The sequence below is a fragment of the Schistocerca cancellata genome, chromosome 4, assembly GCF_023864275.1.
Source record: "Schistocerca cancellata isolate TAMUIC-IGC-003103 chromosome 4, iqSchCanc2.1, whole genome shotgun sequence".
Lineage (NCBI taxonomy): Eukaryota > Metazoa > Arthropoda > Insecta > Orthoptera > Acrididae > Schistocerca > Schistocerca cancellata.
Window position 1 is genome coordinate 215,499,464 of NC_064629.1, and position 27,928 is coordinate 215,527,391.

Genomic DNA, 27,928 nt, shown 5'->3' on the forward strand with positions numbered 1-27,928 from the left:
AACTCAGAAATGCAAAAGAAAGCAGGAAGTTTTTTAAAGTTTAAAAAAAATTTCAAAAAATAATTAATAAATATCCTAATGCATTAAGTAATTTTGATATAGAAGAACTTACTAAACAATTAAAAATTAAACACTTTTGTGGTGTATACATGACTGATGAATTGCCAACTAAACCATTTAAAACTGAATGTGGTATAGTAAATTTTGATACATCTGATAATCCTGGTACACATTGGATTTGTTACTATAAAATAATTTTAAAGATATTTTATTTGATTCATTTGGTGGTAATATACCAAAAAAATTAATTAATTATTTAGGAAAAGATTAGTTGTATTAAATACAGAACGAATACAAAATTTTGATGAAGTAATATGTGGTCATTTATGTTTATTCGTTTTAAAATTACTATGTAATAATTATTATTTTAATGATATTATAGATTTAATAAATGGACATTTTGGAAATAAGATACATTTATTTAAACAAAATGAACAAGTAGTTAATACAACTAAATTAAATTTAGAAAAAAATTGAAAAAATGCAAAAAATTGAAAATTAGTAAACATATAAAATCATCAATAGATCCAAAGATAACCAATGCAATTAAACGATTTCAAAAAGAATTTAATGTTATTTTTAAAATAACTAAAGGATATATTAGTTTTAAAAATAGAAGACTTGCTATTAAAAATGATCCAATTGATGAAAAAGATGTAGTTAACAAATGATACTAAGAATAAGAATATGTTACAAAACGAGAATACAGAAACATTTTAACACAATTTAATAATTATTTTTACAAAAAAGAAGTAGAAAAAGCTTTTTCAGATTATTTTTCAAAAGCAGATTGAACTCCATTCTTAGAACATGCAAGTAGTCGTAAAGATAATGTATATAATAAAAAAATAATTGAATTTACTATCCAAGAGCTGATGAACTAAAATGTATAAAATTGAATATCTTTTCTTACTTAAAAGAATTATTGTTCTTGCTAAACATACAAACAGATATGTAAACTTTCATGATTTTGTTATATCAGTAAGATTAGGTAATGAGGCATATCAACAAATAAATAATAATAATCAGTCGATACCAGCACATACATCATGCATTTTATTTGTACAATTAAAAGATTCGGTTAAAACTTTTCCAGTCGATGTAAAGTTAATTATATTTGGTGAAACACTTTAAAATTTAATAATTTTTTTTATCTATATAAATGTATAGTCACAATTCACATTTAGTTTTTAAAGACGATCATATTTATTGTATGAAATGAAAAAGTTTACACAAACACATAATCCACATAGAGTATTAACTAAAAATGGAAGACAAAGAATTGAATTTATTTGTACTATTTGTAAAATTAAAAAGAGTAAATTTGTTGAAAATTTTTTGTAAATGGTGAAGATCTAAATAATAATAATATTCGTAAAAATATAATTAATTAACTATATAAACCAATTAGAAAGAATTTTAAAAGAAGAAATGTTGTTTCTTTTAATATAGATGATTTATGGCCAGCTATATTAGTTGAAATGGATTCTGGTAATTTACAAAGTATTCCTAAAATAAACAAAGGTTATAAATATTTATTAATTCATTGATGTTTTCTCAAAATTTGCATGGGCTGTTCCTATTAAAGATAAAGCAAGTAGGAATGTAATTGGCCCTTTAAAAAAAAATTATAGATAGAAAACCAAATAATTTACAAACAAATAATGGTACAGAACTCTGTAACAAAGAATTTAAAGAATTAGTGAAGAAATATAACATTAATCGTTATTCAACCTTTTCAGAATTAAAAGCATCTGTTGTTGAACGATTTAACTGTACACTTACAGAAAAGATGTGGAAGAATTTTGCTTTACAAGGAAATTATAAATGGTAAAATTTAGTAACAGTTCTAATTTATGAATTCAATAAACATATATCAAACTATAAAAATGGAACCAATACAAGTTAATGAGAAAAATGTACAAATAAATAACATTGTATCTAATGAAAAAGGTAAATTTAAAAAAGAAGATAAAGTTAGAATTAGTGAACTTAAAGGTCTCTTTGAAAAAGAACATACAGCGAATTGGAAAACAGAAATATTTGAAATTGAAGATGTTATTAATTCTAATTAAATTACATATAAATTGAAAGACTTAAATGAAAATTTTTTCAACAAGAATTACAGAAAACCAAATTTCCAGATGTATACTTAGTTGAAAAAGTTTTAAAAAAGAAGGATAATACAGATTATTTTAAATGGTTAGGTTTTGATAATTCACACAATAATTGGGTAAATAAAGATAATGTAATTTTATAGTAGTTCAGTTGATGAAGACTAATTATATCATTAATCAATTGTTCTTGTGCATAGTTATTCAAAATATTGCAATGGTGCAGGACAGACAATCCTTAAATTTTCTTTTATTCGTTGATACAGATTTATTGAATTAGGATTATAGTTCAATCTTACCATTTCTTCTCAATTTGTATGTATATCTTCGATTTTATATAGTTCTTTCCGAAAAATTTTTCATTGTGTACTAATGACATAATAGTTATATTCACCTTCATTTCAAAAGAATGAATGTTGGTATTAATTTTTCAGTAATTATTTCTTTGGCAGTATTAACTGTTTCTCTCAAATAGTGAAAATGAACATCTTTCGTTTTAGTTTTATCATCTTTTAATTAAATAATTTCTGTTTTTATTTAATTCAATTGTTGTAGTTGTTGTGTACAATAGATTTTGTGTTTTATTCGATCTTTGTAAAAAGTTTTTATTTTATATTCTCCATGTCTTCTAATTGATGGTAAAACGTCATGAGTAACCCATCTTTTTAATTATTCAGGTTCTTCTTTGTTTGATTTTAAAATTAAAGCATATAATCCAGATTCATTGACGAAAATAGTTTGTTTATCAATTCTAGATTTGGGCTCGCAAAATGCGATGCTTCAAAAATTAGATTAATTTGCCTTATTTTCTTAATCAACATGTTTAATTTATGCATCATCTGTGTTTTTGTATTCTAAAATCTCAGCAACATCTTTAGCTTGAAACCATGGATTATTTTCTTCATCAATTATCATGAACACTTTCTTATTGTTGTAAATAAGTTTATTGCTGATGATATCTACAATCTGTTCCATTTAAGAGATATATTTTTTATTAGTTTTGCAACAAATAAATAGTAGCTGAAATTTTAAGTTTGTACTTATGATTAATTTAAATTGTAAATGAAAAAATCTTTATGTATTATATTATTTTAATTCTTTTTAAATGAAGATACTTTTGTTATTACTGTTTGTGAAAATAATTATATCTGCACCAGGCTTAGAACTGTAAAAGAACAAGGTAGATAAATATTTTTTTGATTTTGGTTACTTAGATATTTCACCAAAAACAGAAAGAACCCAATTTAGTGATGAATTATTAGGGGAATCATTAATGTTATTTCAAGTAACACATACTACTGAGGTTACTGGTGAATTAAATGAAGAAACTTTACGTTTTATGAACAAACCCAGATGTTGTGTAAAGATTCATTTGATAGTTATTGAACTAGTATGTATAAATATAATAAAAAGAATATAAAATGGTATTATAAAAGAGAAAATAAAAGATTACTGGAATTAACAAATGCAGCATTTAGTTTATGGGAGAAATATAGTGGAATTCAATTTATTCTTAATTTCAATGATCCTGATGTTTAAATTACAGGTTAGAGATGAATGCATTTATATTAATTTAATGGTCAACGTTGTCCAAAGGAGCTAGATTGAAAAGGAAATGGATAAAGATGAAAACTGGTGTTTAGAAATTGATAAAAATACACCAACATATGAAACAAATCTATTTGAAGTTTCAGTACATGAAATTGGTAATGCATTAGGTTTACAACATTTAGATAATTTTGAATCAATACTGTATCCTTATTATAATGGTTCACATTTAGAATTATCTCAAGATGATGTTATTGCTATTCAAAGTTTGTATGGAACACAAACAAATAGAGCAACAACAACAAAATCAACAACAACTACTACTACTATGTCACCTATACTAATTGAACAAATTGAAGCATTATGTGAACTTAAGAAATTCGATGACCTACTATTAGGAAATGGAATTTTGCATATTTGTCTTAATAAGTGGGACTCGATAAATGAGAATAAACTTAAATTAATAACTAGTTGGTAAATATTTTTACCACAAGATTTAGAGAAAATAGATCGAATATATGAATGACAAAGTGGTGAAATTGTAATATTTGATGACAGTATGTTTTATATGGTAGCTCTACACACATTACAATTAGTTTCAGGATATCCAAAGTAAATAACAGCTATAGGATTACCTAAAAATTTTTATTGAATAGAATTGTAAACACTTAATGAGGTAAAACATTTTTATTTTTTAACGAATGTTTCTATGTAGAATTAGATGAATGTACTTTTACATATGAATCTCGGGGAACTAGAACTCAGAATTTCCAGGGTTACCACCAAATATGATTTCTGCGTTTAAATACACAAATGGTTTGTTGTATTTTTTCAAAGATGACACATTCTATGAATACAGTGAATTTACAAAAAAAGTTGTTAGAGCGGGTACAACTGATTCATCTATTCTTGGTACTGATTGTAATAAGACATGTGAATTAATTCCTAAAGTAATATATATATATATATATATATATATATATATATATATATATATATTTAAACATACAGTAAAAAAATTAGAGAATTTGACTTTTTTATAAATCTCATAAAAATTATTTTTTTCAAGGGAGAACCAAAATGGAATACAAACTTAACTAAAAGAAACTTATGTACTAATTGAGGTATGTGAAGAAGATACTGATTGTCCTATTTGTTTAAGTGATGAAAATAATAATCAATTTCAATCTTATTTTTCATAAAGAATGTATCGATGAATGGTTAAAGGAAAACGAAAATTGGCCACTTTGTAGAAAAATTATAATAAATAAAGTTGCAGTAAAATTTGAAATAATTGATATTAATGCTATGTTTGATGTTTTAGATGAAGGAGGATATTATGGCGACTATGATGATTATTAATTTACTTTTTACAATTATAATAATTTTTTTCTACATAAATGGAGCAAGTTCAACAAGATTGTTCTGTGAAAATTAAATTTTGTAAATATTGCAATACAGATACATCAATTGATAATTTCGCTAAAGTAAAAAAAGATGGTTATAGGACATGTTATGTAGTCCATGTTTAAATAAATATCATGCAGAAAATTACAATAAAAATCAAATTCCTTGTGTATGTGCAAAACGTGCTGCTAAATATTAGTTTAAGCAATATGTAAGACAAAATCCAAGTGAAGAACATAGGAAAATGCAAAATGAATCTACAGTGAATAATGAAGAAGGTATAACTGAGGAAAAAAGAAATGTAATATTTGAGAAGAAACTAAAGATTTATATTTTTTTATGGAAGTCTATCACATAAAGATAAACATAGTTACAAATGTTAGAAATTTTCCGTAGAATTTATGAAGAATAAGATAGCTTTAACTGAATTATTATTAAATAATCATCATTATTTATTTGCTAAATAATTATCATTTTACTAACAAAAATAAATTTTACAAATATATTGAATTTTTTGTAATAAATAGAAGAGCAAACGAATTGATTGTTACACTAACTAGTAAACTAATTCTTTTAAAAACGAATTGTTAAAAACTAATTGTTTAAAAAATAAATAATAAACTAATTGTTTAAAAACTAATTTACTGTTAAACTAATTCTCATTTTGATTAATTATTTATTAAAAATAATTTTTATCCATCTATTAAATAATTATCATTCTATTAAAAAATATTTTTTACTAATTCAATAGATTGTTTTTGTAAAAAATAGAGGGGCAAAATGGAAAGTAACATTGCTGCTCAGCTAAAACAAATTGCAATTAAAGTACAAAAATTAACTGTTGCTAGACTTTGTGTATTTAGTAGAATAAATAATTAACTAGGATATTCAAGTTATGTAAAGCTGATTTAATTACATATATTATTTGTAATCATTCAATTAGTATTAGTAATCATCAAAATATTGTTAGAAATAATACACCTGTAGTAATCTAAAATAATGTATCTGTAAATAATACAAATATTGTTAAAAATAATATGTCATAAAAATTATATAACTGAAGTAAGTAAAAATTATAAAAATATTGTTAATAATTATATACCTGAACAAGATAATTCAAATATTGTTAAAAATTATACAAATGATTGTAGTAAAATTCTTTGGAAAACGTTACCACTTTATTATATTTATGATGTTTTCTAACTTAAGAAGATAAACCATTAAAAATAATAGTTCCTTTTTCTACAAACATATTTGTAAAACCAAAAGATAGAAAACCAGTTAAAGATTACTTAGTTGAAAAAGCATTTGCAGACATATTACAAACTGTAAGATTAGAAAATAGTGTTGATATACTTTGATCCTAATCATATCTTAAATGCAGTAAAAACAAAGCTTTTAATATTGATAAAGTACATCATGGTTTGCAGATAAATTTTAATTTATATCATGAATATAAACAACAAACTGATGAAATAAATGAAAAAGTTCAAGAATTTGGACAACAAACACCCAACTATACTGTTTTAACAGAATAAGATTTTAATAAAATTTCAATTATGGTAAAAGTCATATTTTAGAAATATTTTCTAATTTTCAAGCACAAGGATCTGGATGGACATTAAATAGAACTATCGGTTTACAGCTAGCAATTAATAAATATGTCCCACTTAGAGAATAATCTTACTTCGAATTACCAGATAAAATTAAAAATTAAAAAGCATCTGTTAAAGTAAAAGATAATGACCAAAAGTGTTTTCTGTAGGCTATAAAATCAGCTTTGTTTCCTGTAGATGAATATTCTGATAGAATACCAAAATATAAAAGTGATGGTGTTGATCTTGATAAAAACTTGAAAATATTGAATTTCCTGTACTAGTTGATCGTATTCGAAAAACAGAAAATATAATTAATGTATCTATTAATGTTTGTTCATTTGATGATAAAGATGAAAATTATCAAATGTATCCATTAAAAACTACAAAAAAGAATATAATCATAAATCTACTTTATTAAAGAAAGATGGTATTTCACATTATTGTAATATAAAAAATTTATCTCGACTTGTATCCAATGAAATGACTTAACATACTGAAGTAAAATTTATTTGTGATTTATGTTTACTACATTTTAGTAGTATAGACAAGTTAGATAATCATACAACAAACTGTTTAACTAATAAACCATTAAAAGCTGAAATGACAGGTGACGGAGAATCTGTTTATTTTAAAAATTATCAATTTACACAAAAAGTTCCATTTGTTATTTATGCAGATTTTCAAAGTTTACTTTTAAAAATGGATAATTGTGAACCAAATCCAGAAGCACAATATACAATGAAATATCAAAAACATGAACCAAATGGATTTTTTTAAAATTTAATAAAATTGCAGCAAAATAGCCATATACAGTTACTTTGCTTAACATTTTACATTTACAGTTCTATGTTATATCCTTCACAGGCTTCGTTGTACAGTTCACATACACATGTTGTAGTTGTGTCGTGATAAGTTTTGTTTTTGCAGATTAGATGATGAAAGCTGTGAATAGAAAGTCTAGTTACGACATGTCGCTGTTCAAAGTTTGGTGCTGTCCATGAGGGGTCCGCAGCTCGTGGTCGTGCGGTAGCATTCTCACTTCACACGCCCGGGTTCCCGGGTTCGATTCCCGGCGGGGTCAGGGATTTTCTCTGCCTCGTGATGACTGGGCGTTGTGTGATGTCCTTAGGTTAGTTAGGTTTAAGTAGTTCTAAGTTCTAGGAGACTGATGACCATAGATGTTAAGTCCCATAGTGCTCAGAGCCATTTGAACCGTTTGTCCATGAGGGGTTCATCATTGCTTCGGTACTATAGAACTCGGGCAATATTTTTCCTCGTTTGTCCTCCATGATCTTCAGTTGCTATCTGGAAGCCCTGGTGTGTGGCATCATATATCGAAGTCTGATGTCTTCAATTAGGAATGTCTCTCTCGCTAGCAGGTACGCTAGTCTAGATCTTGTTGTCTTTGAGAGACCTAGTGCTCTTTTTAGATAGGTCGATTTTACCTTTTATAGTGTTTCTAGATTTTTTTCTGTCAGGTGGTCCTATATAACCTCCATCCCATAGGCCAGGATTGGGAAGAATAATTCATGGCTGTCTCCAGATTGAGTAGGCAGATGTTTTTGATGTCCTATATTGCTATTATTGCTTGGGCTGCACGTTCTGTTGCATGTTTTGTGAAGCATTTGTCTGTTGTTTTGCAATGTCACTCCTAGGTATTAAAAGTCTGATGAGATTTTAATTTTTTGTCCTCTGACGCTGATTTCCGCATTCTTGGGTGTTTTGCCTCCTTTTCTGAAAATTACCATTTCTGTCTTTGTTACGTTCATGTGTAGTCTGTGTTTACTGCACCATCTGTCTATTTTCTCAATGATTCTCTGCAGCTTCTGTATATCTGTTGAATGTACAGCTATGTCGTCAGCCTATGCATATATATATACACTTCTTCTTCATTTTCTTCAAATTCGGAGTACTTCTTCAGTGGTAAGAATGTACAGGAAAGGGCTCATTGTGTCACCCGGTAAGACTCCTTTCCATTGCAGAATGGGGTTCGAAAAAGAGAGGTTGTCTGATATTGTGATTACATTGTATTCGAGGATTGACTTGATTATTCTTGCCCGTACACTATCTTCTCCCATTTGTTTTCCAGTTTTCGGACTATGAGGTCTCTTTCCAATAGGTCAAAGGCTTTGGTAAAGTCTATGTACACTGTGTAGAACATTTGTTTCTTTTGTAGCACTTCGTTGATGTTGTTTAGAAGAAGCCTGACTGCCGTATGTGTTGATCTTCCAAATCTGAAACCCATTTGTCGTTCTGGGAGATGACTGTCCACAGACGCTTGGATTTCTTCTGTTATCATCTTTGAAAACATCTGGAATTGAGTATTTTCCTGGGCTATGCCTCTATACTTGTTTGGGTCCATTGGGTCTCCTCTACCTTTGTAGAGAACTTTTGTTGTCGAGTGTCTCCGTTGTGTCGGAATTCTTCCAAGTTATATTTGCTATTGCTATTATATTAAATATATATCGAAATTATAAAGATCCTGTTGTTTAAAGAGAACCAAATTTTCATTAAAAATTTATAGAATGTATAAAGCTGGAAGTAGAAAAAATTGGATGAATATATTCTGAAGCTGAAGAAATGAAAGCACTTAAAAATGAAGAAAATTAAATGGATAATAGTTCTTAATATTGTACATTATGTAAATGCCATTATACAAAAATTAATGAAAAAGTTCGTCATCATGATCATTTAACTGGATAATATATTGGTCCAATATACAATACTTGTAGTTCAAAACTAAAACATCCTAATTTTGTACCTTTTTATTTACATAATTTATCCAGATGTGATTCACATCTTTTGGTAAAAGAACTTGGTTATGATAATAAAGAAATAGAATTAATACCAAACAATGAAAAAAATATATTTGTTTTGGTAAACATACAAAAGCTTTAAAAATGAGGTTTGTTGATAAATTTAGATTTATGGTTTCTTCACTTGATAAGCTTTCATCAAATTTGAAGGAACATCAATTAAAAATATTAAAAAGTATTTTCCTCCAGAATTATTTAATCTAGTAATGAGAAAAGGTGTTTATCCATATGATTACATGGATTCTTGGAAAAAATTTGAAGAAACATAATTACCAACAAAAGATGAATTTTATTGTGAATTAAATGATTGTGACATAAGTTATGAAGATTATGAACATCCAAAATTAGTTTGGGAAAAATTGAATACTAAAAGTCTTGGTGAATATCATAATTTATATTTTAAAACTGATGTTTTATTGTTAAGTGACATTTCTGAAAATTTTAGAAGAACATGTATACAAACGTATAATCTAGATCGTTCTTGGTATTTTACAGCACCAGGTTTTTCTTGGGATGCAATTTTAAAAATTACTGACCAAAAACTTGAATTATTATATGATTATGATATGTTTCTAATGGCTGAGAAAGGAATAAGTGGTGGAATTTCACAATTAAGTAAAATATATGTAAAAGCAAATAATAAATATTTAAAAGATTTTAACAACAAAGAAATATGAAATTATATAATGTATATAGATGCAAATAATTTATATGGTTATGCTATGAACCAATATTTCCCATATGGTGTAGATAAATGGGAAGAACCAAGTAATTTTAGTTGTACAACAATAAATGAAATTTCGAACAATAGTCAAGATGGGTACATATTTGAAGTAGACCTAGAATATCCAAAAGAATTACACGATTTACATAAAGTTTTACCATTAGCTCCTGAATCAAAACTTGTTCTAGGTACAAATGAAAGTAAATTAATAACTACTTTAGATAAAACGTGTAATTATGTAGTACATTATAGAAATCTTAAAAAATATTTATCTTTAGGAATGCAACTTACAATAATACATAAAGTTTTAAAATTTAAACAATCTGATCGGTTAAAGAAGTATATAGATCTAAACATGCAATTAAGAAATAAAGCTACAAATGATTTTGAAAAAGATTTCTATTAATTAATCAATAATTCTGTATTTGTAAAACAATGGAAAATATAAGAAATAGACAAGATATCAAATTACTTTGAAATAGTTAAATGTGTGATAAACTTGAAGTTAAACCAAACTTTAAACATAGAACTATATTTAATGAAAATCTTGTTGCTATCCATATGAATAAAACTAAAATAATATTTAATAAACCTATTTACATTCGATTAAGTATACTTGATATATCTAAATAATTAATGTATGATTTTCACTATAGAGTTATGAAACCTAAATATGGAGAAAATTTTGAATTATGTTATCAAGATACAGATAGTTATATTTACAATATTAAAACTGAAGATTTCTATGAAGATATGAAATCAATGTTTGAATACTTTGATACAAGTGATTATCCAACAGACAATATATATGATATTCCACAAGTAAACAAGAAAGTTGTTGGTGTGATGAAAGATGAATGTAATGGAAAAATAATGGAAGAATTTTGTGGTTTTGGATCAAAGATGTATGCTTATAATGTTGGCGACAAAATCTAAAGAAATTAAAAAATGTGTCATTAAAAAAAATTAGTTTATAAGATTATAAAGATTGTTTGTTTAAAAATATACAACAATATAGAAAATTTAATTTAATTAAGAGTGAAAGCATGAAATATATACAATTCAACTAAACAAAAAAGCACTAAGTCCTCATGATAATAAAAGATATGGTTTACATAATAGAAAAGATAAATTACCATATGGTCATTACTCATTATTAAAAATCTAATAAATATTTATTGTATATAAATGTAATAAAATTTTTTATATGTAAGTGGAGATTTTAATCAAAAAGCTCAATGATGTTAGTATCTCGAAAGGGATTTAAAAAATAACTGAACCTGAGATAAATGTTTTATATAATATTACTGACTGTGAATATTTAAATAGTACATATGGAGAAAAAAAATTGTATGGAGCTTAATAATGATTTTAAAATTATTTTGCCAAATAGATATTACAAATTAATTGATCATTGGGAACTTTAAAAAATTAGAAAAGAGCAAATGAATCTGAAATATAAAGGAATGAAGAAACTTAAAAATAGAAATAATGGAGTTCATGATATAGAGTTCACAATGTAAAATTTACTTTTGTTAACTAATACATATACTTATGTTCACAATGTAAAATTTTAAAAATAATTTACATTTGTTAACTAATTCATTTTATTTATGTTATTATGTTCACCTATGGGAAATGTATATAAAATAAATGATTTTTATTATTGCTATTATTATATTATTTTATTATATTATATTATTATTAGGTAAAAGGGAAAGTAGGATGTTTTTAATGTTCTGGATCATTAGATCAATCTTATGGAAAATAAAAAATGCGAGTGTTAATGAGCAACTTTTTATTTTTTATAAGACTGGTCCATTGGCCCAGAACATACTAAAACATCCTACTAATATGGAAAAATTGTGTACAACACCGTGTTACATCCACTACATTTTCTGGCCTACGAGACGATCAGCGATTGGAAGACACAGCTGATGGAAGCTAGCATCCACTACTGACATCAGCACTGCAGCCAGCGCTGATGGGTAGTCCAAGGGTCTACCAACACAACTCCAGTCCAGGGCAGAAGCTGTCCTAAACTTCAGCGTTGTATGGGTCTAAGGACCTACCGTACAGACAGACAACGTTCAGCATTTGGCACCACTGCACGGCATCTGAAATCGTGGTCCACCTGAGAGGACAATGCAGACGGTGACCTGGGAGCGATTGAGTACTCCCCAAACCGGAGTGTGAATCAAAACACAGACGTCGTGGTCACCACTGCCTCCAAGCAAATCTACCGACGGTGTGTACCTGCCTCGGCAGTTGACGGCAAAATCGCAGCATCGGGATGTCATCGACATCCACTCCGAGCTGATGCAGCGCTCTCGGCAGCCCTGATTCCGAAGCCGGATTTGGCAGATTCGTCTCCCAATTACGTAGCCACCAGTCGATGCAGAAGAAGAAGCCGTTACTTGCATTTTCAGTAATAAGTAACATAATTTTAATATTTTTTTATTGCTCCTAACGAAGCCGTACTGGTCTTCGGTCTGCATCCTGACGAATCAGTAGGGGTTTCCAGTCAGGCAGATGGCTGCATGATAAAAATTTTACTAAAATCGCTCAGCAGAGGAAAGGCGAATGGACTTGATGGGATGTCTATACGATATAGAGTATGCGAAAGAACATGCTCCTATTCAAGCAGCAGTCTACAGCAGGTCTCTGGAGAAAGTCGTTTCTGTCCTCCAACAGGTATACAAATCTATAAGCCTGTACTATGGGATCTTGCCCACTCGTCGCTTATAGGGTGCCTAAAGGACGCTGCATTCTCGGAATGAAATACGACAATTCAAACAAATAACATTAGTATTTTTATTTCGATAAATGAAATTGACAATATTTAACTTTGGGGTTACATCGGTGTCGCAAGTAACAAGCAAAGTCCAGACAAGTAAGTGATAAGGATCACAACTAGTTGTTCTTGTAGCACGCTCCACAAATACGTTTCGCTAATGTCTGTATACTGAACCGATCTGAGCGGCCGAGGCTGGCAGGAGCGCTCCTGGCGCGGCTCGCTCCTTATCAGCAGGCTATTGGTTGAAGTTTCCTCGCCGCCTTCTCTGGATTTCCGTTCTTCGTCCTCGTTCCGACGCTTGTGGTTACGCCTGAACATATATAGCCTACGCCAGTCTGTTGTAGAGTCTTAGAACACGTTTTGTGCTCGGGTCTTACTACCTTTCTGGGGCCAAGCAGTCTCCTCTGTAAGAATCAACATGTATTTTGCAAACAACGATCGTATGAAACCAAGCTCTCTCCGTTCGTCCACGAAACCCAGAAGGTAGTAAATATCAGCGCCCAGGTTGATGCGTTCCTTGCCTTCCAGAAGGCGTTCGACAGAGTTCCGCACTGATCACTAATGAACAAAATATGTGTGTACGGAATATCAGACTAGCTTAGTGACTGAATAGGAGATGGCCTTAGTAAGAAGAACACAGAAAGCAACTCTTAACGCAGAGAAATTTTCTGACGTAAATCACGCGTACTCCAAGAGAGTGTTACAGGACAATTACTGTTCACAACATATGTAAATTATCTGGTGGATAACATCGGAAGCTCTATGAGATTGTTCGCCAATATTGCTGTTGTATACAGAGAAGTCGTTACGCTTGGTGCAGCAATTGACAGTTGACTTTCAACATAAACAAATGCAACGTACTGCGTATAAATACGAGGAAATACCCGTTCTTGAATGGTTACACTATCACCGAACAATCACTGGAAACAATCATGTCCATTAAATATCTGGGAGTATGCATAAGAGGCGATGCAACGATCACATTAAATTAATCGCAATAAAGGCAGATACCCAAGTGAGATTCACTGGAAAAATTCCCGGAAAGTGTAGTCCACCCATTGAAGAGGTAGCTTACAAAATACTCGTCGACCAATACTTCAATGTTGTTGTTACGCTGTCATCCTTACCAGAAAGAACTGTTAGAGTACATGAGAACATCCAAAGGAGAGCAGCGCGTTTCGTCACAGGTTCGATTAAGGCAAAAGCGTCACGGAGATGCTCATCTGAGTCCAGTGGTAGACTTTACTGTTAAAATTCCGTGAATGTACTTCCATCGCAGAATCAATCAGTTTATAGGAGTTCGACAAAAATATGGAAACAGTACGAGCAATTCATGCTTGAATGTAAATGCAGATGCTAGCGAAGCCTGCAGGTTGCACTGTTGTAGTTGACCACGGACGGTACTTGCGCAATGTCCTCAATACGTTGCAAGTATCAGTTGTCGTCAGAAGATTTTTCTGTGTAGCTGTGTGGGAATTATGTCGGAGCTAAGCTGATTCGAACGTGGGCAAATTGTTCATACTCGTCTGGTGGGTGTTTCCTTAACCAAGGTAGCCAAAGTGTTTGGTGTTTCAAGAGGCACAGTGTCGAAGATTTATGGCACATAGAGGGATAAATCACAGCGCGGACGGAAGTGTGTGTTGACTGATGGTGACAGACGCTTATTCTACAACTACATCTACATACACACTCCGCAATCCACCATATGGTGCGTGGTGGAGGGTACCTCGTATCACAACTAGCATCTTCTCTCCCTGTTCCACTCCCAAACAGAACGAGGGAAAAATGACTGCCTATATGGCTCTGTACGACCCTAATCTCTCTTATCTTATCTTTGTGGTCTTTCCGCGAAATATAAGTTGGCAGCAGTGAAATTATACTGCAGTCAGCCTCAAATGCTGGTTCTCTAAATTTCCTCTGTAGCGATTCACGAAAAGAACGCCTCCTTTCCTCCAGAGACTCCCACCCGAGTTCCTGAAGCATTTCCGTAACACTCACGTGATGATCAAACCTACCAGTAACAAATCTAGCAGCCCGCCTCTGAATTGCTTCTATGTCCTCCCTCAATCCGACCTGATAGGGATCCCAAACTCTCGAGCAGTACTCAAGAATAGGTCGTATTAGTGTTTTATAAGCGGTCTCCTTTACAGATGAACCATATCTTCCCAAAATTCTACCAAAGAACCGAAGACGACTACCCGCCTTCCCCACAACTTCCATTACATGCTTGTCCTACTTCATATCGCTCTGCAATGTTACGCCCAAATATTTAATCGACGTGACTGTGTCAAGCGCTACACTACTAATGGAATATTCAAACATTACGGGATTCTTTTTCCTATTCATCTGCATTAATTTACATTTATCTATATTTAGAGTTAGCTGCCATTCTTTACACCAATCACAAATTCTGTCCAAGTCATCTTGTATCCTCCTACAGTCACTCAACGACGACACCTTCCCGTTCAAGAGGATTATGATGAAAAATAAGAGAAATACAGTTTCAAAAGTCACTGCAGAACTGAGTGTAACACTCGCGCACCCTGTCAACACCAAAACAGCAACCGAGCTAGGTGGTGCAGTGGTTTGCACAGTGGTCTCGCGTTCGAGTGGACGACTGTTCAAATCCGCGTCCGGCCATCCTGATTTGGGTTTTCCGTGATTTCCGTTAATCGCTTCAGGCAAGTGCCGAGTTGGTTCCTTCGAAAGGGTACGGCCGAGTTCCCTTCCCATCCTTCCATAATCCGATGGGACCGATAAACTCATTGTTTGGTCCCCCCTCCCCCAACCAACCAACCAACCAAAATAACATGAAGGGAGCTCCATAAGTAGGGAATTGCTGGGCGATCTCGAATTCCAAAACCACTCATTAGTGATGTAAATGCTCGTGACAGAAAAACGTTGTTTCGCAGCCATAAAATCTGGATTATGGTGCAATGACAGAAAGTCATTTCGTCAGATGAGGCTTGTTGCACGCTGTTTAAAACTTCTGGCGGGGTTTACGTCCCTTAAGTGAAACGTGTCGGGGGTTGGCTGATGATTTGGGGAGCCATATTGTGGTATTCCATGAGCCTTATGGTACTCTGAGAGGTCGTCTTACTACCAAGGATTATGTGACCATTTTGGCTGATCAGCTCCATCCCACTGTACAATGGTTGTTTCCCAATGGCGATTCTGCATTCCGACACGACAGGGCCTCTTTTCAAGAGCCCGTGTCGTCCAGCGCTGGTTTTGTCAGCATGACGATTAATATTTGCATGTCTCCAGGCCACCACAGTCACCAGCTCTCAAATTATTGGGTCTTCGTGGACTACTCTGGAGAGATGGGCGCGTCATCGCTATTCACCTCCACCATCGTTACCCGAATTGCTACTATTTTGCAAGAAGAATGGTATAAGATTCCCTTGAAAACCATACAGGCCCTGTATTTATCCACTCCTTTCCTGGAATGTTGTTTTGGATGCCAACGGTTTCCCTAGACTGTATTAAGCATGGTAATATGTTTTTTTAGGTAACTGTATTTTTGACCACCCCGTGAATTTCTTCCTCCTACATATATCTCGCGGAAAGACCATGAGGGTAAAATTAGAGAGATTGTACCTCACACGGAGACTTACCAATTATCGTTCGTGGCGTGGACCATTTGAGACTGGAACTCTGAAGAGCAGAAGTGACAGTTGTGAACAAAGTACCCTTCGCCATATACCATTTGGTGAATGCAGTAGAAGTCTGAGATTGCATCTAACACTGTCAGTTACATCATCGATCCAAAACATTAACCTACTGGTCCTTTTGTCATTATCTAGTACTCATATATCGAAAGCCATTTGCGACAACTGTTGGAAAACTTGCCTCAGGAGATAATACGAAAGGTGTTCAAATGTTCAAATGTGTGTGAAATCTTATGGGACTTACCTGCTAAGGTCATCAGTCCCTAAGCTTAGCCGGCCGTGGTGGCCAAGCGGTTATAGGCGCTTCAGCCCGGAACCGCGCTGCTGCAACGGTCGCAGGTTCGAATCCTACCTCGGGCATGGATGTGTGTGATGTCCTTAGGTTAGTTAGGTTTAAGTAGTTCTAAGTTATATGGGACTGATGACCTAAGATGTTAAGTCCCATAGTGCTCAGAGCCATTTGAACCATTTTCCCTAAGCTTACACACTACTTAACCTAAATTATCCTATTATCCTAAGGACAAACACACTCACCCATGCCAGAGGGAGGACTCGAACCTCCGCCGGGACCAGCCGCAAAGCCCACGACTGCAGCCCCTAAGACCGCTCGGCTAATCGCGCGCGGCTACGAAAGCTCTACGACTTACTTCGTGCTTTGCCACATACGTTCAGAACAGAAAAGGGAACTATAGTTGGAGTATGACGTCACATAAACGGTGAGGTCAACAGAGATGGAGCACCAATACATATTAGACAACGATAAGAAAGTAATCGGCTGTAGTACTCGTCTTGGTACTTGCCTGAACTGGTTTCAGGAAACTGTCAAAATCCTATTTCAGTAAGTTCGGGTGACGACTCGATGCTCGCTTGTCCTGAAAACGAATTCAGTCTCTTAACTATTGGTCCACCTCATTCGGTTCTAGGCCTGATAAGAAGCTACTTAACTATATCCTGCCAACACTGAACAACAATCTACTTGCTCTATCAACTACAGTGTACGTTTGATGTGATCATGTTATCATAAGAATACGATAAACAAAGAGGCTGAACCCTGGAGCATGGAACTATTCCCAGTAATCAGGAAAGAACACCAGTTATAGCCATTTACAAAACAGGAAACAAACCTTATTCACGGGACTTCTGTCTTCTATCATCCACCCCAGATTGTATCAGAATTGTACAACTTATTCTTGAAATCATAAATAATTGTATAATTGTGACAGTGTGACCCTATTCAGCATGGGGTATGGAAACAATATAAACCTAGCTCGCGCTCGTCACACGTAATAAATTTTCTGTGAAGTCCACCTTGTGATGTGAGGCGTGCTTTTAGCGAGGCAGCCATAAAATCATTATCCACCAGAGTTCTTTCGTCGACATCTATTGAATCCTAGGACCTTCCAGAGCCAAGGACCGTCGGAAACGTTTTCTGCGTTTCTCATCCTCTTATAAATGCTTTTAATAAGAGCAGACACCAGGACACCGAACATTGTGGGGTGCACTTTCAGCCAATTCCACTGTTTCCTCTGCCACATAACCATAGCAGAACTGTACTGTCTGAAATGATACTGGACTCAACGATGTTGACCGTACAAGTAAATATATGAGTCGTGGGGATTTGTGGAAACCAACTAGGACGAATTTTCATGTCTTAGACTCAAACGTGAACTCTAACGAACTATGGGCAGAAGGAGTGTCGACGATAGACTGGGTAGGAACAAGAACCTTCAACGAGCGGTAACAACTTTTACTGTTGGTGCAATGAGATATTACATGTGGCCAAGCGCACAAATAGAAGGAAAACTGAAGTTTTAAAAGCTACAGAAGAGGGAAGACCGAACAATCAAAATGAGCTGCACTCTCAAGCCTTTACAATCTGTTTGATCTTGCTCAACTGTGCTCTGCTGTTCCATCATTTGCAAGTGAAGCTGTTCGATCGTTTGGCGGTGGAGCTGCTGCAGTGAACAATGAGCACGCATCACGACAAAGGAAGAACTCTCGCTTTTCACAGAGTGTGATACAGCACTTACTTGCCGGACAATAACTATATCGTGCAACAGGATTTACCATCGCACATAGAATCGTTAATGAACAACTTATTATATCGTTATTTTTCACGTTTTCCGACGTTTCCTAAATGTTTATACAGGGTGTTACAAAAAGGTACGGCCAAACTTTCAGAAAACATTCCTCGCACACAAAGAAAGAAAATATGTTATGTGGGCATGTGTCCGGAAACGCTTACATTCCATGTTACTGCTCATTTTATTACTTCTCTTCAAATCACATTAATCATGGATTGGAAACACACAGAAACAGAACGTACCAGCGTGACTTCAAACACTTCGTTACAGGAAATGTTCAAAATGTCCTCCGTTAGCGAGGATACATGCATCCACCCTCCGTCGCATGGAACCCCTGATGCGCTGATGCAGCCCTGGAGAATGGCGTATTGTATCACAGCCGTCCACAATACGAGCACGAAGAGTCTCTACATTTGGTACCGGGGTTGCGTAGACAAGAGCTTTCAAATGTCCCCATAAATGAAAGTCAAGAGGGTTGAGGTCAGGAGAGCGTGGAGGCCATGGAATTGGTCCGCCTCTACCAATCCATCGGTCACCGAATCTGTTGTTGAGAATCGTACGAACACTTCGACTGAAATGTGCAGGAGCTCCATCGTGCATGAACCACATGTTGTGTCGTACTTGTAAAGACACATGTTCTAGCAGCACAGGTAGAGTATCCCGTATGAAATCATGGCGGTGAATCGAGGAAGTACAGTACATACTGACGAAACTAAAATGAGCTCTAACATGGAAATTAAGCGTTTCCGGACACATGTCCACATAACATCTTTTCTTTATTTGTGTGTGAGGAATGTTTCCTGAAAGTTTGGCCGTATCTTTTTGTAACACGCTGTATATTGTTGGAATATGGAAGTAAGGTGTTAAGTCGAAATGCGTTCGTAAAACGCCGAAAATCGGACATCCTGGGTACGTAACCCTCTAATTACAGTCCGGGACGGCACATATGCACTAATAAGATCAGAAATCGCTACTTAAATGCTTCACAAGTAATAAGAAGGGAAATGCCTGAGGCACAGTTAAAGAAAGTCTTTCTTATTGTTAGACGCACCACTTACTAAGAACTCATCTTATACCCAAGCCAAGGAACGTTGAGATGAACTGAACAACATTTACGTTCCTTGTTTTACAAATTATTAATGCATTTGCTTGTTTTAACGTGTGTGGCTTCTTATTAGTCACTTTTCTTTTACGTAAACCGTTCACAAACCTATGAATTTGATAATTGTTAGTTTACCTTCATTTTGATGGCGTGCAATAATAATTAAAGCTATTCATAGAGCAAATGGTTATCACATAATCTGGTGTCCAGCCTAAGGCTCGCAAAAGTAACCACTACAGTGTCGTGAGTAGACATAACCTCTCGGATCTAGAGTATTTAGATATTCGTAAATGTTCCGATTCTGTATCAAGTTGACAAATCCTGAAGAAAATGTATTTATATGGCATATCTAACCATGTTTGCTACCTGCCGAAAAATTTCTTGACCGGCTTAATGCCGCGCGGAGCTGCCGCGCGATTTGAGGCGCCATGTAATGGATTCCTCGGCCCCTCCCTCGGGCATGGGTGTAAATGTTGTTCTTAGTATAATTTAGTTTAAGTAGTGTGTAAGTCTAGGAACCGATAACCTCAGCAGTTTGGTCCCTTACAAATTCACAGACGTTTGAACATTTGAAAGGCTTAATACAGTACATTATCCACGATGTGAAGTCAGCTGCAGTCAGCAGTAATAGCTGACGCGCCCCAGGGCGGAAATAGGAGTGTTATAGTTCATGTTATGCGTTAAAATATAAGTGGATAGTTTCCAGAACGATATTTTCACTCTGCTGCGGAGTGTGCGCTAAAATGAAATTTCCTGGCAGATTAATACTGTGTGCCGGACCGAGACACGAACTCGGAAACTTTGCCTTTCGCGGGCAAGGACTCTACCATCTGAGCTACCCAAGTACGACTCACGCCCCGTCCTCACAGCCTCACTTCTGCCAGTACCTCGTCTCCTACTTTCCAAGCCGGCCGCAGTGGCCGTTCGGTTCTGGGCGCTGCAGTCTGGAGCCGAGCGACCGCTACGGTCGCAGGTTCGAATCCTGCCTCGGGCATGGATGTGTGTGATGTTCTTAGGTTAGTTAGGTTTAATTAGTTCTAAGTTCTAGGCGACTGATGACCTCAGAAGTTAAGTCGCATAGTGCTCAGAACCCTTTGAACCATTTTTGAACCTACTTTCCAAACTTTACAGAAGCTCTCCTGGTAGAGCACTTGCCCGCGAAAGGCAAAGGTCCCGAGTTCGAGTCTCGGTCCGGCACACAGTTTTAATCTACCAGGAAGTTTCAAGTCGATATTATTTGTTGGATTATCAAGCTTTTCGCTAATTATGTGGTTATCAATGAACGAATGATATAAAGCAGAAGTTCAAACAATGCCGGTATCCAATTAGAACTCCGCAAAATATTATTCTGATGCAAGGACAGACTCAGGTGATTCATGTGAAAACGTTTCCGAAGTGATTATGGCAGCTCGACGGGAATTAACAAACTTCGAACGCGGAGTGGTAGTTGAACCTAGACGGATGGGGTATTCCATTTCGGAAATAGTTACGGAATTCAGTATACGAGATCAGCAGTGTCAAGAGTGTGCCGAGAATACCAAATATCAGGCATTGCCTCTCACAACGATCAACGCAGTGGCCGACGACTTTTACTTAACGATCAAGAGCACCAGCGTTTGTGTAGAGTTGTAAGTGCTAAAAGACAAGCAACACTGCGTCAGATAACCGCAGAAATCAATGTGGTACGTACGACGAACGTATTCGTTAGGACAGTGTAGCGAAATGTAGCGTTAATCGGCTATGGCAGCAGACGACCGACGTGATTGCCTTACTTGGAGACCATTTGCAGCCATTCATGGGCTTCATGTTCACCGGGCCACCGTTGTTGACGATTGGTTAGAAGAATGTTCTGGACAATTCGAGCGAATGATTTCGCCACGCAGATCGCCCGACATGAATCCCATCGAACATTTACGAGACATAATCGAGAGATCACTTCCAGCGCCGCGCGGGATTAGCCGTGCGGTCTGAGGCGCTGCAGTCATGGACTGTGCGGCTGGTCCCGGCGGAGGTTCGAGTCCTCCCTCGGGCATGGGTGCGTGTGTTTGTCCTTAGGATAATTTAGGTTAAGTAGTGTGTAAGCTTAGGGACTGATGACCTTAGCAGTTAAGTCCCATAAGATTAAAAAAAAAAAAATCACTTCCTGCACAAAGTCCTCCACCGGCAACACTTTCGCAATTATGGACGGCTATAGAGACAGCATGGCTTACTATTTCTGCAGGACAACTCCAACGACTTGTTGAGTCCATTCTGTGTCAAGTTGCTACACTACGGCGGGCAAAAGGAGGTCCGACACAATATTAGGTAGTACCCGTGACTTTTGTCACCTCAGGGTGAAGCGGAATGTTAAGCTGCTTGCTTTACCTAGCGTAAATTTGTAGTATACCGACTATACGGTGAATGAAATTACAATTAAATCAATACCATTATCTGCTGACGGGCGTTGATATACACTCCTGGAAATTGAAATAAGAACACCGTGAATTCATTGTCCCAGGAAGGGGAAACTTTATTGACACATTCCTGGGGTCAGATACATCACATGATCACACTGACAGAACCACAGGCACATAGACACAGGCAACAGAGCATGCACGATGTCGGCACTAGTACAGTGTATATCCACCTTTCGCAGCAATGCAGGCTGCTATTCTCCCATGGAGACGATCGTAGAGATGCTGGATGTAGTCCTGTGGAACGGCTTGCCATGCCATTTCCACCTGGCGCCTCAGTTGGACCAGCGTTCGTGCTGGACGTGCAGACCGCGTGAGACGACGCTTCATCCAGTCCCAAACATGCTCAATGGGGGACAGATCCGGAGATCTTGCTGGCCAGGGTAGTTGACTTACACCTTCTAGAGCACGTTGGGTGGCACGGGATACATGCGGACGTGCATTGTCCTGTTGGAACAGCAAGTTCCCTTGCCGGTCTAGGAATGGTAGAACGATGGGTTCGATGACGGTTTGGATGTACCGTGCACTATTCAGTGTCCCCTCGACGATCACAAGTGGTGTACGGCCAGTGTAGGAGATCGCTCCCCACACCATGATGCCGGGTGTTGGCCCTGTGTGCCTCGGTCGTATGCAGTCCTGATTGTGGCGCTCACCTGCACGGCGCCAAACACGCATACGACCATCATTGGCACCAAGGCAGAAGCGACTCTCATCGCTGAAGACGACACGTCTCCATTCGTCCCTCCATTCACGCCTGTCGCGACACCACTGGAGGCGGGCTGCACGATGTTGGGGCGTGAGCGGAAGACGGCCTAACGGTGTGCGGGACCGTAGCCCAGCTTCATGGAGACGGTTGCGAATGGTCCTCGCCGATACCCCAGGAGCAACAGTGTCCCTAATTTGCTGGGAAGTGGCGGTGCGGTCCCCTAGGCACTGCGTAGGATCCTACGGTCTTGGCGTGCATCCGTGCGTCGCTGCGGTCCGGTCCCAGGTCGACGGGCACGTGCACCTTCCGCCGACCACTGGCGACAACATCGATGTACCGTGGAGACCTCACGCCCCACGTGTTGAGCAATTCGGCGGTACGTCCACCCGGCCTCCCGCATGCCCACTATACGCCCTCGCTCAAAGTCCGTCAACTGCACATACGGTTCACGTCCACGCTGTCGCGGCATGCTACCAGTGTTAAAGACTGCGATGGAGCTCCGTATGCCACGGCAAACTGGCTGACACTGACGGCGGCGGTGCACAAATGCTGCGCAGCTAGCGCCATTCGACGGCCAACACCGCGGTTCCTGGTGTGTCCGCTGTGCCGTGCGTGTGATCATTGCTTGTACAGCCCTCTCGCAGTGTCCGGAGCAAGTATGGTGGGTCTGACACACCGGTGTCAATGTGTTCTTTTTTCCATTTCCAGGAGTGTACATCAACGGGGACAGATGAAAATGTGTGCCCCGACCGGGACTCGAACCCGGGATCTTCTGCTTACATGGCAGACGCTCTATCCACCTGAGCCCCCGAGGGCTACAGAGGATAGCGCGACTGCAGGGATTTATCGCCGGCAGGCTCCCCGTGAGACCCACATTCTCAACTTATAATCCACACACTACATTCGTACTGCCCCTGCCATTATACCCATTACTCGCGGCAGACAATCCACCGAGTCCGAAAGAACAGATGCCATCTTCAGTGCGGATGCATACGATTTGGCTGAACTCTTACGGGAGTCGGTCAGATTGTCTGTCGCGAGTAATGGGTATAATGGCAGGGGCACTACGAATGTAGTGTGTGGACTATAAGTTGAGAATGTGGGTCTCACGGGGAGCGTGCCGGCGATAAATCCCTGCAGTCGCACTATTCTCTGTGCCCTCGGTGGCTCAGGTGGATATAGCGTCTGCCATGTAAGCAGGAGATCCCGGGTTCGAGTCCCTGTCGGGGCACACATTTTCATCTGTCCCCGTTGTTGTATATCAACGCCCGTCAGCTGCTAATGGTATTGATTCAATTGTAATTTCATTCTAGAGAACTGCATGGTCACCAATGGCATGAGTCACACGTAGTCTATCATGTCATATTAAGACAGGGTAGAAATATGATGAAAGAGTACAGAGACCACTTACACTGAGATACAGGTAAAGCTTACAGCGAGCTTTGACTTACTGCCGGGGTACCACGAACTGTACTTCGGTCACGAAAGAAATTGTTTACAAAATACTTTTATGGCCCATATTGTAATATAACTCATTTGCGTGATATCTGCGTTAGTGTGGAGTAAAAGAGGACCTTGAGTGCATGCAGGGTATAGTGGTGTTATTGGCCACACACTTGTTTCACTGGCGATAGAGTGTAACACACACAGCCAAAAAATTTACCTTACTAGTATCCGAGGAAAGATGCAAAAATCTGTTCAGAAAATTCCAGGACTTAGCTTTCAGGACAAAAACTACGGAAGCCATCTCCGGCAGAGATGGTAAAAGTGAAATTGGAATAAAATTAGCTCGCGGAGTGGCCGTACAAGCAGTCAGCCATTTAGTTAGTTAGTTTCATGTACACTGTATCATTTTGCACGATAAATCTGAATGATGTGGAACGTGTATTTTTACATTCAAATCTCAAATTAATTTGTAAATATGGCTACGTTCTGAACATTTATAAGATTATTTTTTAATGTACAGATGTGAGTTAGTAATTCCTACCCACCGGCTTCTACACATTACAGCAATATAAATTATCCTATAGAAAAGATTGGAATGCCCCTATTGTCAATAAAACGATAACAGGCTTTAATGTACGGTAAAATAAAATATACCCCTGCCACACACTTCATAGTGATAAGCGGAGTTAAGATTTTGATTTCGATACAGAGGCCTAATCTGCTCACATGGCTGCGTATTACAAATATAAAATATTCTACTGTCCATGTAAACGGGGTACTTCAAATGGAAACACACAGAAATGAGTAAATTAAATTTGAGAGTTCAATGAAGGATAAGTTGAGACACAATGCTGTTTAAGCAGCATCTGTTGCACAATATCAAATTCAGTGCTATGGTATTTTCTTGCATGTGTAATGATCACTAGTAGACTGTTCAGTCATATTAATGTGACCACTTGTCAAAAGTCTGAATAACCACTTTTTGGAACGCGGACTGCTGCGAAACTTGCAGGAAGAGAGTCGAAGAGTTTCTGGAAGGCACGGACAGATTTCCGGTTAAGTTTAAATCTGGGAAGTTTAGTGGGCAGAGAAATTTCGAAATTTGTGGTAAGGTCTTATGGGACCAAACTGCTGAGGTCATCGGTCAATAAGCTTACACACTACTTAATCTAACTTAAGCTAACTTACGCTAAGGACGACACAAACACCCATGCCCGTGGGAGGACTCAAACCTCCGAAGGGGAAAGTCGCGCGGACTGTGACAAGACACCTTAAACCGCTCGGCTACCCCGCGCGCCTGGTGGGCAAAAGAGTACAGTAGACTCATTCTGGTGCTCTTCAAACCACTTACGTACACTGCGAACTGTATGACGCGTTGCATTGTGCTGCTGGTAGAGGCCATCGTTCCGAGGAGGAACAAACTGCATGTAGGAATGGACATGTTGTCCAAAGAGCAGATGCATACTTGTGTTGATCCATTGTGTCTTCCAGAACGACGAGATCACCGAGGGGATGCCAAGAAAATATTCCCCAGACGATAATACTTCTTCCTCCAGCCGGGACGCTTCCGACGATTGTTGCAGGGTGTTTGCTTTCAGACGCTTCACGCCGTACACGCCAATGGTCATCTGTCTCATGGAGCAATAAACGTGTTTCATCTGAAAAGGCCACCTGTCATCTTTTGGCATGTAAATTCCAGCCTTCGTCGCCGATGGACAGCAGTCAGCATGTGTGCATGGACTAGACGCCTGTTGTGGAGGTCCACACGCAGTAATGTTCGTTGAGGATACTGTTGATAACCGATCGGTTCACCTGGGCGTTCAGTTGCTTAGTTGCTTGACCAACGACGGGAGGAGATAGCGCGGTTGATGTCCTCTCTCGTCTTTCTGTCGCAGTGCAGCGATGAAGGGGCCACACCACAGCTCTTGAAATGTAAGCGTCTAATCACCTACGACAGAATGGAACGAGCTTTTCTTCGTGAGCGAGTTCATGTACCAGGGAGATACTTGGCAAGAACGGATGCGGAACTTTTGGATATTTTCTGACCACTAAGTAGCAGCATGCATCGAGACGACTGGGACAAAACCGACAGCACTACTCACAGGAGCATGCAGAACGAACGCGTCCGCTGCACTGAGCGACAGGAGAAAAAGTTTGCAGGATGCGGGAAGCAGATTGACAAGGCGATTCCCGACATTTCACGCGCAGTGGCCAGCCTCACCGAACGGCAACGGTAAAGAGGAACATCTGTCCTTCAAAAAGGAGGGAATTTTATCATCACACTGACAACTACATCTATGGAGGATATCATTGCTAATACCGAAAAGGCCATTCTGACCCTTCCTTATGAAAGAGCTGAGAAAACACGCACTATAATCGCCAGGCTACAGCGCCAAGCAAAACCACCATCTTGCATCCTGAAGAAGAAAGAGGTACAACCTATCAAACGTGTCAACACCGACAACAGTATACTGGTACTGCCTGCCGATTAGGTAATTGCATCCGTCGCAATGAAGACCGAAGATTATAAGCAGAAGATCCGGCACCTATGTGATCCGATGAAGCACCGAAAACTAAGCGCAGATCCGACTCAGCGGATCACACGGAACACGAATTGGTTAATCAAGGCGTCTTCTCTCTCGGCGGGCATACAGAGGAACCTGTGCAACACAGAAGCCCTACCACTTCGGCATTATGGATTACCTAAGACCCATAAGAACAATATTCCAGTAATATCGATTGTTAGTGCTCCTGGCTCACCGGTGTATAAATTAGGGAAACACTTCACCTCACTGCTCCAGTCACACGTAGGAAAGACTGACATACAGGGTTATTACAAATGATTGAAGCGATTTCATAAATTCACTGTAGCTCTATTCATTGACATATGGTCACGACACACTACAGATACGTAGAAAAACTCATAAAGTTTTGTTCGGCTGAAGCTGCACTTCAGGTTTCTGCCGCCAGAGCGCTCGAGAGCGCAGTGAGACAAAATGGCGACAGGAGCCGACAAAGCGTATGTCATGCTTGAAATGCACTCACATCAGTCAGTCATAACAGTGCAACGACACTTCAGGACGAAGTTCAACAAAGATCCACCAACTGCTAACTCCATTCGGCGATGGTATGCGCAGTTTAAAGCTTCTGGATGCCTCTGTAAGGGGAAATCAACTGGTTGGCCTGCAGTGCGCGAAGAAACGGTTGAACGCGTGCGGGCAAGTTTCACGCGTAGCCCGCGGAAGTCGACGAATAAAGCAAGCAGGGAGCTAAACGTACCACAGCCGACGGTTTGGAAAATCTTACGGAAAAGGCTAATGCAGTACCTGATGACAAAGTCAAACGCTTTGAATTTTCGGCGCGGTTGCAACAGCTCATGGAAGAGGATGCGTTCACTGCGAA

General features: G+C 37.3%; 1 non-coding gene across 1 annotated transcript; it reads right to left on the reverse strand.

Annotated features, from left to right (window-relative positions):
• Positions 1-23,821: 23,821 nt before the first annotated feature.
• Trnat-ugu (transfer RNA threonine (anticodon UGU)) lies at positions 23,822-23,896 on the reverse strand. The gene has a single exon. It is a non-coding gene; the product is annotated as a tRNA-Thr (tRNA).
• Positions 23,897-27,928: the final 4,032 nt, after the last annotated feature.